This window comes from Myotis lucifugus, unplaced genomic scaffold (assembly GCF_000147115.1).
Source record: "Myotis lucifugus unplaced genomic scaffold, Myoluc2.0 scaffold_9, whole genome shotgun sequence".
Lineage (NCBI taxonomy): Eukaryota > Metazoa > Chordata > Mammalia > Chiroptera > Vespertilionidae > Myotis > Myotis lucifugus.
Window position 1 is genome coordinate 3,136,071 of NW_005871057.1, and position 13,737 is coordinate 3,149,807.

A 13,737-nucleotide genomic window follows, 5' to 3' on the forward strand; every position below is an offset into this window, starting at 1 on the left:
AGGAACATGCCTATTATGAATCTATTCTTATATATTCCATTCTCTCTTGGTTTTCTTTCTACCTAGACTTTTTGAAGAGTAAAAATGATGAGAACATACTTAAAAGGGGACTTGTCTCTAGCACTATGACATTTTTTTATTTGTGGGTTGGTAACTGTCAAACCAAATCAGAAATTCTTGACTTTGTTACATTAAAGTGATTCCTGATAGTAACTCTTGGGAAGGACTTAGTTTTCTTACTCTATAAACTGAAAGTTGTACTTTTTTCTGAATAATGTGAGATTATTTTTCTCCCTACCCCTAATGGATTTATTTTATATATAATCTACTCTCTATCCAGATTGATCTATATGCTAAGTGGCATTAGGTTTTATGTGGACACTGATTTGGCTCTTAAAATATGCCATTCTCCTAACTTTAGTGAAAATATAAAATTCAAAAGTAACATGATATGTATAAGGTTGATTTATAATATTCATATTGATACTCAATATAGCACTAGGCATTAAGTTGTATAATTCTTCTTTAATGGATATGATAATGTAATATTCTCTAACAATGTCTGACTAGGTTAGTATTATTTCTGTTTTCAAACTGAAAAATTATAGTATTAAAAGCACAATTCATTTTCCAGAAAATTAGTGTATAAACTACTCACACAACTTTAAAATTTCTATCTATCCAATGCTATATATACTAGTACATATACATATATTATGTTGTTATTTGGATGTATGCATTGCAAGATTTTTAAATACAAATATTAAATCATAAAATGTATCAATTATATTTATGACAATTTGAAATGATTCTGAACTATGTGTAGTCACCTCACCACTGTGCATATTGTTTTCTTTTTAGAAAAAAAGAATCTGGAAGAGAGAAAACAGAGACCAAAATACCCCTGAATTTCTAACAGAACAGTAAGTACTTTTATGACACAATAATTATACTAGCACTGCTATAAAATTAGAAGAGCTTCAAAATTCTTTTACAGAAAGTGTCACCTTTCTATTTACGAAGATAAGAAATGAACATACTGAGTAGGTGGAGCCTTCTATAACTCAATTTCAATTTGCTGGAGTAAACTGAAATCACTGATCCTATAATCCTCTTAGATAAGCAGCCAAGGTAATCCTTGTCTTACATCTTTGTGGCAGAAAATGTTTATGTTGGTTTCATCATATCTTTTGACTAGCATCATATCTTTTTTAAATTCTAAAGAAGAAAAAAATAATAAAGTTTAATCAGATGCCTCACATGTTCTGTATGTGACACAAAACTTATTTATTTTGAACAAACAGAATCAGTATGCTTGGGGGGTTTATAGGCATTAAATTAGAATTATAAAACACCATCTGCAGGCTTAAAATTTATAGCTTCATCTCATCAGTACACTTCTTCTCTATCTTCTCACAACTTTACTATGACATGTCTTTTCTAGTATAGCTATTATTTGATAGTAATAATTCTTTTTCTAAATATGATTCTATTGAACAAAATTAAATGCATTCTTTATATCATTTGTATGATAAAAATGGTAACATTATAATGATTTCCTAGATATAAACATAAATTTGAATATGTGAATATCAAATTAATTTTTAAAGATAGAAATCCACTTTGACCCACTTTATATCACTTTTAATGCCATGATTGTTTTGACGAGTTTGCAAATGTAGTTCTCTAAAATTTAAAACAAACTTTAATGTAAATGTAGTGAATTAACAAAATGATAACTATATATAATAGAAAGGTGTGTGATATAAAAAATTCATAAGTAATTTTTCTAGGATATCTACAACGTATATTATATAATAAAATTCTAGCTTTCAAAAAACTTTAATGTAAAGTCACATCTTAGTTTGAATGATTAAACATAATTAATCAAGATTATGATGCAATACATTTCACTTATTGTACTTATTCCAGAGGAGCAATGAGAGAAAGATGTTTCTTTACTTCCCTGAATATCGTGTCCATCTTCACTTTCCACAAGCACTCTACCTTCACTTTGTGCTGTAGTTATGGGTAAATTTTTAAATCTGAGATTTATAAGATCCAAAACTTTCAAAAATTGTTCCTTAATTTGAAAATTAACTCTGAATATGTGAAATGCTGTTTTGAGGTGACAGAGCAAGTTATGAATAAGTTTACATAGTTCTGGATATAAGAAAGATAATTTAAGAATCAGATTTCCCTATCATGTAAAAAAGAAAGAAAGAAAAGCAAGCTCTGCCCATCTGAATAAATTGCAAGATATGAAATAAATGAGCAATTTTGACATTTTTTTTCAACATCTTACTGACCAGAGAGTTAACATATCTCAGCACCTAGCAATTGTCCCACAAAAACACTAGGCTCTCTTAAAGTTTTGCTTTTATGCATACAATTCAGTTTTTAAACATAATTTCAATTCTGTACATTACTCACTGTAAAAAGGTTAGATTTTTTTAAATGATAGAATGTTTAATCTCCTTATATAAGAGCCAGATATTATCTGTCTTACCCCTCCCAATTTCTTAGTCTCATAATTTCACTGTGAAAAGCCATCAGTGGCCATTTTTCTGATCTGACTTATTTGTTATTTGGTCCATTATTTAGGTATGATACATAAGTTATTTGATTTGAATTGTAATTTTCATAATCGCATTGAAATTTTATTTAGTATGGCAAATTCTGGAGGAAACTGATTCCAGTAATGAGATCTGCTCATTGGAATAATCCAGAGAAAATAATGCACATGTCTTCAAGAAAGAAAGCATGCTTTTATTGGTGCATTTGTTGTTTGGGGCAGTTTTTTCTTTCAGGCTTTAATTGTCCTTAGTTTTTTTAAAATTTATCTTTCTTGTTGAAAGTATTACAGATGTCCCCCCCCCCCGATTTTTTTGCCATTGACTCACTACATCCCACACCTGCCCTTCCCAGACCTTCTTTAATTTATCAACTACATACTAAATCACTCATAAATAACTCTAAGAAAAAATGGCTCTTAATTCAAGCTCAAATAATAAAAAAGTATAATTTATTCTTTAAAAAAATTATAAAATGTTTAGGAAGAGAAATACTCTGAATTAAAATGATACTGTCAAAACATAAGTATCTTAATGTATGTCTTGACCTTCAAAGAATTCATGAATTAGAGGTGTCAGAACATGGAATGAATCCTGACGTAAGGTGAGAACATTAGATAGTACAATGACTAGTTATCTTCCTCCTCTATAAACTATATACTTGTGTTGTAAGGCCATGAATAAGTGACTTTTTACTATTTGTATTTGAATCAAACCTATAACTGAAAGATTTTTATCATAGAAAGCCATAAAAATACTTATAATTTTTCCTCAAAGCCCCATAGATTTAAAATGATTTGGATAGTTGATTAAAATATTACTGAAGATCTTTGGAGCACATTGAATAAATTTCACAAAAAGATTTGTGCCTAAGGAAGTTAAGGAAAATAAGGAAAAGTAAGAAAAGAACCTTTGGAAATTGTATCTTGAAATACTTTTTCTCTTCAATTGCTGAACACTCAATGGTACTTTTAAGAACTCCATGGGTCCTCTCTCTATAGATTCTGAATACACTAGATAATAACAAAGAGGATAGATTTTAAAAACATTCAGAAGCTCAGTAGTGCTTCTTAGAAACTATTCATATTATCCTAGATTTTCTAAACCTCCTTAAATACTGCTGGGGGTTGATTTTCTCACTCAAAGCATGACTATGATTAACCATCTCACTTTCCTGACACATCAGATAAAAAAAGAAGTATTCAGTAAGAAAGGACCTAATGGAAAGCAGATTTTAACTAGGAAGGTGTTTTGTGGTGCATTAGAGAATAACTATTATTTGCAAATGCTCCTCGGAAATTTAATATAATCAAACCTTTCTCTATTTGAAGTAACAAGTCCTTGTAATCAAAAAGTTTAGATGTGTGTATATTTAATAGTAGCATAGAGCTAGGAAAACATTATCTAGTCTAATAGTCTCATTTTATAGGTATTACCTCTTTTAATATCCTTATTTATGGAGGTGATGCCATCGTAATAACCTGGCTATTACTTAACAGGAAAGGAGTGAAAGGGGAGACCAAATAACATAGGCATTCCATTCACTCTCCAAGTCTGCTCCCCCCTGATTGATGGGGGAAGGGACTTGACAGAAGAACTTTAGACACATGCCCAGTAAGGTCTGAGTCACATGGGAAGGGGCCTACCTATCTACCTGTCAATCACACCTGAAAGCCCGTCAGTGGCCAAAATGGGCGTGGCCACCGCAAGTGCATGAAACCTAAATATATAAACTTCCAAACAACAGAAGTTCTTGCTCTCTTTTCTCCCTCTTGGGACTCCTGTGGCAGGGGATGTGCTCCCCTGTGCCTACATGGCTCGCAGCCATGTTGGACCCCACACATGCACTGGGGACTTTAATTAGCTTACATACTGAATTACACCTGGATACAACAGGGGATGGAAGCTCTGGGCACTGGCCTCATTTCTGCCTTGCTGAACTCCCAGCTGCCCCTCTTTCAGGACTGGCTTGGGGAAGTGGGACATTGGAAACTGAGAAATGTAACTCCATCCACATCCCATCCTCCCATGCGAGTCTTAGAAAATTCGTTTTCTGAAGATAGCGCAAAAACCTCATTCCCACTGTGTCTGGGAAATCTAGCCCATCAGTTCCTCTGGCATTAGAGGGACAGATAAGTCATGTATGCTAGCTCTTAATAGGTAGTGGCAGATCGGGAGAAATCTGGCTTAAGTAACCACTCTCTATTTGTTCTATCTGCCATATAAACTGAAAGTGCTTATATTAAAAATGGAGGATCTTGAATGGGTTCAAGAAGCCTCTTAAAATTCAAACTTCTTTCAACCAAAACTCCAATTAAGTTTTATATCAACTCTGCCTAATATCCACCTGCCCAAAACCTTATGTAGACATAGCTCATTAGGATGATGTTTATAGTAGAAAGAATTACTATATTACACACATAATATATATAGAGAGAGTGAGTTAGGGAAACTGAGGCTTGGCTTTGTCCAACTTTCCTTCTGATAGGGAAGAGTCCAATAACATATGGAAAAGTGATAGCATTCAAGATCACATACCTATAAAAATACTGTATAATAACACATAATAATACATGCATATAATCTCCCAACAGCAACAGTTAAGCAATCTCTTTGATTCTCTATTTTATTATCTGAATAATTAAACATAATCTTCCCAATCTACTTCCCAAGACTCTCTCAGATCAAATTAGATATACAGGGATTACTGTGGTGATGTTTAATTATAAATTTTGGCTGTTGCATTGTTATATAAAAGCTTATATTATATTACGGTAAAAGAAACTTTTGTGTGAAATTTTGCCTTTACTGTTTTTGGAATCCAATGTATCATTTACAAAAGTGTGTTGCTGATTGATTTCTGTTTTAGTCAATAATGGTCATACAGAAAAACAATTCATTTTCCTTGAATTATAATTTACCCTTTATCCTGATTAGCTTTCTTAAGCATAGGCCTAAAGAGTACTTACATAAAAGGAAGAGAGTTAGGAAAGGAAAGGGTGACATTTATTGGGCTCCTAGTTTGTGTCAGATATTCTAGTAATCATAGGATTAAATTTAATTTAATTATCAAAAGAAGCCTTTCTATATTATTATGGTTTTATAGATGATTAAAATGAGAACTGAAAGCTTTAGAAAGTTAGCCTAATTAGAAAATAGCAGAGCTACTATGTGAACTCAGGTCTGTCTGATTACCCCTTCCTTTCCGAGTTATCCTTCTTAACTAAACACATTACAACTGCTGAAGGCAAGGCATATTTCATTTTCTTGTATGAATGATGGCATGATAGCAGGAAGTGGAAATAATGACTATGACACTTTTTAAGACATTATTTGCCGATGCAAAGTGCATATATTACTTTTCTTTACTGCTTATCATCAATAAACATTTGATTGCATCATTTGTATTTGTCCTTCAGATGGTAAAATTAAATCATGATAGGAGAATTTAATTATTAAAGAAAGCTTTAATAATTAGATAGAAAAAAAGTAGAACCAAAATTGAAGCGTATGATAGCCAACATATAAAACTTCACCTACAGGGGAAAAAACATATTTATTTTGTTTGTAAAGTAAATAATAAAATGATTAACTTTTTTCTGGATTTATTACCTTTATCTTCTTTGGTACAACTTTGAAAATCTATTCCTATATATATTCTTCATTCTTTATTCAATAGTTGCTATTGATTACCTACTGTGTACATTGTCCCAGGTGTTGGTGATATAGGAGTGAATAAAGCACAGTTTCTGTCATCAAGTAGCTTATAATTAATTACAAATATTAGGAGTGAAAGGGGAGACCAAATAATATAGGCATGCCATTCATATTAGAATACCCACTTTGTGAATAGTACTATTTTGACTTACAGTAATAGACTATCTTTTTAAAAATATTCATCTGACTTATAGTCAGAATCACTTTGTTTTTATTTTTCAAATGATTGAGAATTTTGTCACTTTCTGTGAGAGACTTCGTGAGATGGGTTTCCCACAATTATTATCATCCATGATAAATAAAGCTATTTCATGACTTAAAGAATTTTTATAGCACTGAAGAAGGACCCTCTTTTAATCTTAGTTCTGGCTTTGGAAACTCTCTATACTCAAATTCCAGCTCCACTACTTATCAAAGCTATGGAACATAAGGCAATTTAGTGTACCTCTATGTTTTAATTTCTTCATTGAATGATAGTAATAATCAAATTAATTAAAGATATGCAGTGATTTTCTTTACATAGCAGTATCATGTTGATAGTAGGTGCTATATTGAAGTTAGCTATTATAATTATGCGATAACATTTAGTCTATTACTTTTAGAAATAATAATCTTTATTTGGATGTTCTCATTGATATTTTTTTACCTTGTTTTGAAAACTTTATCATCTTTCATGACTCAAATATAACTTGTATACTGATGGAAGCAATGGAGTGGAAATGCTTTAAATAAAAAATATTGTTTAAAAGAAATCATGTAAAGTCTAAAATTAATAACTTTAAAACAAATGATTTAGCTATCTGAACAATTAATGCTAATTTTGATATATACTAATGTTCTGATTTATTTATGTATTTGTCTTCACCAGAGCATTATTTTGGGTTGAATTATTCATTTTTATAGTGAAGATTGTTGGCAGTGGCTGAATAAGCTGTGTTCAGGTTCTATTTCAGCCATTTACTCATGGTGCCTCAATATCTCATCTATAAAAATGAAGATAATAAATCCTATGTAAAAATTTCATATGAGAATTCCAATACAGTTCACCCTTGAACAAAACATATTTGAACTGCATAGATCCACTTATACATGATTTTTTTTTCAATAAAATACAGTTGGTTCTTCATATCCCTGAGTTTCACCTCCATGGATTTAACCAACTGCAGTTCAAAAACATGGATTTGAGGGGCTGACTGTATGCATTGCTCCAAGTTATTTTATATAAGGAACTTGAGCATCCATACGTTTTGGTATCTGTAGAAACCAGACCCCTGTAGATACTGAGGAACAACTTTAGTTAAGTTCTTGGGGAGTCAAAAGTTCTATGTGAATTTTCTACTCTGTGGGGCAGGTCAGTGCCCCTAACCTCATTGTACAAGGATCACCTCTTAATGTTTATTACAGAAGTTAATAAAATAGCATCAGCAAATAGTAATTCTATTTTTAAATTCACCATTAAAGATAACTCCTTTTCAATATTAAAGGGGCATTCTTTTAAAGTTATGAAACAAATATAAGTCTGTGAGGAATAAAAAAAGAAGGAAAGTGTGAAGGAAGAAAAAAATGGAAGATGGTTAGAAATTTTGAATGCAAGATGAAATTTGGTTTTGATACAATAGAATGTAGGCAGGCCCTAGGAGGAGTCCACTATGAGCTATCTCCTTGAAGGTCTCTTCCTCCTTAAAGCAAATACTTAAATTGGACAAGGTCAACAGTGTGACTCTTTCAGAGAGGTTGAAAGTAGGACTTGACCAATCATCTATTGAAAGACACTTTGTTCATTTCTGTGTCTTGGCCACTATAAATAATTCTGCAATAAAACATGGGGGTAAATATATTTTTGCAAATTAATGTTTTCAAAATTTTCAGGTAGATATCCTGAAGATGGGTTTCTGGGTCATATGGTAACTAATGTGCAGCCAAGGTTGAGAACCACTGCTCTATAATGTTTTCCATTGTGGCTATACCAATTTACATTCCCACCAGCAGTGAATGAGGGTTCCTTTTTCTCCACAGCCTCTCCAATACTTGTTATTGCTTGTCCTGATAATAGCCATTCTAACAGGTGTGAGGTGGTATCTCATAGTGTTGATTTGCATTTCCCTAATAGCTAGTAAAGCTAAGCATCTTTTCATATACCTGTTGGCCATTTGTATGTCTTCTTGGGAGAAGTGATTATTCATTTCCTCTGATGATTGGTTAAAGATGTGGTACATATATACAATGGAATACTATTCAGCCACAAGAACAGATGAAATACTGCCATTTGCAACAAGATGGATGGATCTTGAGAATATCATGCTAAACGAAATAAGTCAGACAAAAAGAGTTAAAAACCATATGATTTCACACATATGTAGGATATAAGACTAAAAGCAACAAGTGACCAAACAAACCAAACTCATAGGCACAGACAACAACAATATGGTGACTGCCAGAGGGAATGGGGTTGGGGCATAAGAAAGGGTAAAGGGGATCAAATATATGTTGATGGAAGATTTGACTTTAGGTGGTAAACACACAACGCAATATACAGATGATGTATAATAGAATTGTACACTTGAAACCTATATAATTTTATTAACCAATGTCACCTCATAAATATACTTTAAGAACATTTAAAAGGAAGTCTTGAGATATTTTGACAGTCTTCATGGCCCCATAAATTAAGCTGAATCAGTATGCATTTTGTTGTGAAGGGTACCAAAAAGGCCTTCTACCCTACTAGAAAAGTACTTTCTTCGGAGTCAAAATTGGGTTATTTTCTTCAGAGAAAATCAACCTAACAACATTGTAAACTAGTTTTCAAAAACAAATTACATCCAACACGTTATTGCATGCATCATATTATTTTTTATTTATTTTATTTTTTTAATATATTTTTATTGCTTTCAGAGAGGAAGGAAGAGGGAGAGAGAGAGAAACATCAAGATGAGAGAAAACCATTGATTGGCTGCCTCCTGCACGCCCCCCACTGGGGATCAAGCCCACAACCCAGGCATGTGCCCCTGACCGGAACTGAACCCGGAACCCTTTGGTCTGCAGGCCGATGCTCTATCCACTGAGCCAAACCAGCCAGGGCTGCATGCATCATTTTAATGGACAGCTTTATATCAGTCCATGACAAAATAATACTCTCTCCTTTAAAAAAATTAAATAAAATTTGGTATGTGATATCTGAAATTAAAATCACAAAATTTTCTTAGCAAGGAAATCTCAAACAACACAAAATTATTAATTTTGCTGCTCTTTCCCTCATGATAAATAATATATTTTTTAAATTTTTTCTCTTTTTTTAGTATTTCAGTGATTTTCTGTTGGTAAATTTCATATCTACCATTTTCATTTGGTTTTATTGTTTTAATTGTTCTTTTGTAAGTACTGTAAAAATACATTTATAATACTGAAGCAGAATATCAATACTAACATCACTCCCCATTTTAATGCCAAATCTTGTTCTGCCTTTAAAAATAAACATATCCCAATCTTAGTAATAACTACTTCTGTATCAGTAAAATATAATTTATGGTAAACACCATTTTTCTTCTTACCTCAAACTTTAATCCTTACATAAACTACAAACAATTTTCCTTCCTATTCTAAAATATGAGAAATCTGGTTCAGCATATGCTCCATTGTACATTTAAGCAATTTATGTTCCCTGTTCTATGGTTATTATAAATTGCTTCACCCTGCTATTGCTTTCAAAAGAATCCTGGCAAAGCCTAAGAACTGGTACAAGATGTTGGAGAGTGAGGAAATAATGCCTCCAAACAAATGATCAAACTGCATTGGTTTGCTAAGTCAATGACCCCCACAGTGATATTGTATAAAATTTCAATAGTCCGATATGTATTTTGACAATAATTCTTAGCAGTTTTTTTGTAAGTCGCTCAGGGTTTTTGCTTTATCCATTTTAGGTTTCAGTTTAGCATTGGTACAATTTGCTCTGACATCTCCTGGGAACTTATTTTTTTATTAGGTATGTAATATTTGAACTATGCAGGATTTAGTCTCGGATTTTCCTTTCCTCTTGGATTTTATTATTATCAGTGTTTCACAAATGGCAAAGTCAAATTTATCATTAAATGGAACAGCTGAAATAATGGAAAATAATACAGGCAGCCCCCAACCTAGGGGAGAGTTGTGTTACAGCATTCATCTTAATATGTTTTGTTTCCCTTTCAGAATATGGATATTTACTCAGCATAGTTACACAAATAAACCCATAAAGACCCAGTCTAAGCTGAACCACAGTATTAACAGCACTAGGAATGGGGATGGGATGATGAGAGGGAGGCAGGAACAAAATGTTTCTCAATTTTTCCTGACACTCAGTCGACCCAGGCCAAAACTGGGAAAATAGGTAGAGCTGGCTTTCCATGCTGTTCCCTCTATTCCTAACCTTTGCTTTTTCCTGCTGTGATTCTGCTTCTTATCTGATATTCTCAAGCTGCTGTCTCTTTAAAGTGGTTTTGGCTTCATATTTCCTAACTCCACTTTTCTCTTGATCAAAATGCCTCAATGCAGCTGGCATGAGAAAACGTGTAGGAAAAAATGAACGGGGTCAGGTACTCACATCAGCCCTCTCTCCTGTCTGCTCCTCCACCCGCTATACACACATTCTTAACCCAAATAAGCAAATGACATCAGGGATGTCAGGCAGGTGAGGTCCTTAGTGATGAACTAGGTAGTATGTGTGATGATACTGGGGCCAGGAACCCCAGGCCCTGGAGGCAGCATGCCTGCACTGCCTTTGAGGTGTTATATCTCCTTCTAATCACCCACTTAGGAACCCAGAATTTATTTATTTTAACACCAAGTTTTCCCAGTGGTTCTTGTGAGGCTCGTGATAGAAGCTGTGTCAATGAGGAGGAGTAGGCTACACTTATCAGCTTGTTTTCTCCTGTAATGTAACTTATTTAAAGTTTGTGACTAAATACTATTTATCTACATTTTAATTTTTATAGTTTTTAAATACCCAAATTATAAAAGCATGGATTCATGAAGTAAATACTTGTGTCCCCTCAATCTAAAGAACATTATTTCATTTGTACCATTGCCTTAGTTCAGGCTGCTATAATGAACTGTCATAGGCTGGGTGGCTTATAAACAACAGACATCAATTCTCACAGTTCTGGAGACTAGACGCCTGCGCCCGGAGTGCCAGCCTGCTGTGTTCTGGTGGGGCCCTCGTCCAGTGACAGGCCTCTCACTTTATCCTCACGTGGCAAAAAGAGGGCAGGAGGGCTCTCTGGGGTCCCTTCTTCTAAGGGCACTAACCCTAAGGGATCCAGTCTCATGAACTAGTCACCCTGCAAAGCCCCACCTCCTAATAGCATCACCTTGAGTGTTGGATATCAAGACTATTTTGACCTTTTTAAAATTATGGTAAAATATGTGTAACATAAAATTTACTGTTTTAACCATTTAAAGAGGTATTCGTACATGCTTACAGTTGTACAACCTCCAGAACTTTTTCATCCTCCCAAACTGAAACTCCATTGCCATTAAACACTAACTCCTCATTCCCTCTCCCCACAGCCCTGGAAACTACCATTCTACTTTCAGTCTACTTGAACACTTTAAGGTGCCTCATAGAAGTGAAATGATACAGTATTTGCCCTTCTGTGTTTGACCTATTTTCTTAGCATGATGTCTTTAAGGTTGCAGCATGGGTCAGAATTCCCATCCTCTTTAAGGTTGAATAATATTCCATTGTATGTATATATTACAGTTTACTTATCCATATATTCTGTAATTGATGGAATAATTTAGTTGTCTGAAGTGGAATCTTTTTGCAGTTCCCTGACAAAAGATGCAAATATAGAAATGCAATGACTTTGTGGCTTTGAGGACATGTCTCTTTTGATATCATAAACCCTAAAATTAATCCCAGAAAACTAGTTTTGTATACATGACCAGCAGAATAAATATATGATTTTAAGGTAACTTATAGTTTCTAAGTCATAAATATGCCATATTTTAATTGCTCAGGCTAGAATTAGCCAGTCTTTATTTATTACCTTATGTTTTTATACATTGAATGTTCCTTAGAAGATTTGCAGTATTCTTAAATTGGCAGTTCTCTAAAAATAAATAGAATAATAGAAGGTTGTTGTTGATTCAAAGGGCACAGAAGTGATAAATGGTGATGGAAAAAATTAAGGTAAAAAAATAAAGTTAGACCAAAAAAATAGAAATGCAAATTTATAGTTTTCAATTTTTCTACAACTACTATTTTACTTCTAATCTATATATTATGAAATACTACTATTGAAGAATTACCAGATAAATCTTAAGAAATTATATATTTCTTCATGCTTCAACAAACATTATGTGCTTACTAGTAATTGTATGGCTAGCATTTTTTAATACAAGATACACAAATACATATGTACATATCTGCATATCTCTTGTAATAGACCAGCATTATCTCTATATTACAGATGAAGAAGCTGAGGATCAGGAAGTGAATTTCACAGTTAATAAGTGACTGAGTTGGAATTGGAGATCGGGACTTCTAGATGCAGGGCTGTTGCTCTCCACCACCTCACACTGCCCTCTACATGCTATGCAGGGTATTACATGCAGGACAAGACACTATCTCTCCCTTGAAGTAATTTACATTACAGTGGAATGGATGGGCACTCTAAACGTAATCCTATATAATAAAAGGGTAATATGCAAATTGGCCCTAAGGGCAGAACGACCCGGAATGACTGGTCACTATGATGTGCACTGACTACCAGGGGGCAGACACTCAACGCAGCAGCTGCCCCCTGGTGGTCAGTGTGCTCCCACAGGGGGAGCTCTGCTCAGCCACAAGCCAGGCTGACGATTGTGAGTGTAGCGGTAGTGGCAGCAGCACTAAGGATGTCCGACTGCAACTTAGGCCTGGTTCCCAGAGGGATGTCTGACTGCCAGCTTATGCCCACTCCTCCGGGCCTAAGCTGGCAGGTGGACATCCCCCAAGGGGTCCTGGACTGTGAGAGTGTGCAGGCCGGGCTGAGGAACCCCCCAGGTGCACGAATTTTCTAGTTATAATATGATAGCATGAGGATAAGAAGTACTTGGAAGCCAGCAATAGACATGGCTTAACACTGCCTGAAAAACTTTACAAAGAAAAGGACATTCCATTTTTACCTTTCATGACTTACTATCACACTGGTTTTCTACTTTGTGAATGAATTTACCTAAACACACAATACAGTTAGTTAGGGTTGAGGCTATAGTGAGATTATGAAGGTTAAGTAAAGTATTTGAAGTTTATTCTATCCAATGGAAAACCATTGTTTTAACCTGTTTGTTTGTTTTTTCTGTATTGTTGGGGTTTTGTGTCTGTGTGTGTGTGTGTGTGTGTGTGTGTTTGCTTAATGTCTCATTCTGTGGAACCCTTAGTCATAGAATAATAGTAACACATTTAAAATAAGTTTTGTTAGCTTGT

At 34.0% G+C, this 13,737-nt stretch overlaps 1 protein-coding gene across 1 annotated transcript in view; it reads left to right on the top strand.

Moving 5' to 3' along the window:
• The first annotated feature begins 865 nt into the window (after nt 1-865).
• Nucleotides 866-13,737, top strand: part of SYT1 (synaptotagmin 1) — a 353,422-nt gene continuing 340,550 nt past the window's right edge. Inside the window, exon 1 of the mRNA XM_023749755.1 lies at nt 866-923. The gene's annotated coding sequence lies outside the window, so the exon portion shown is untranslated. The remainder of the gene's footprint in view (nt 924-13,737) is intronic.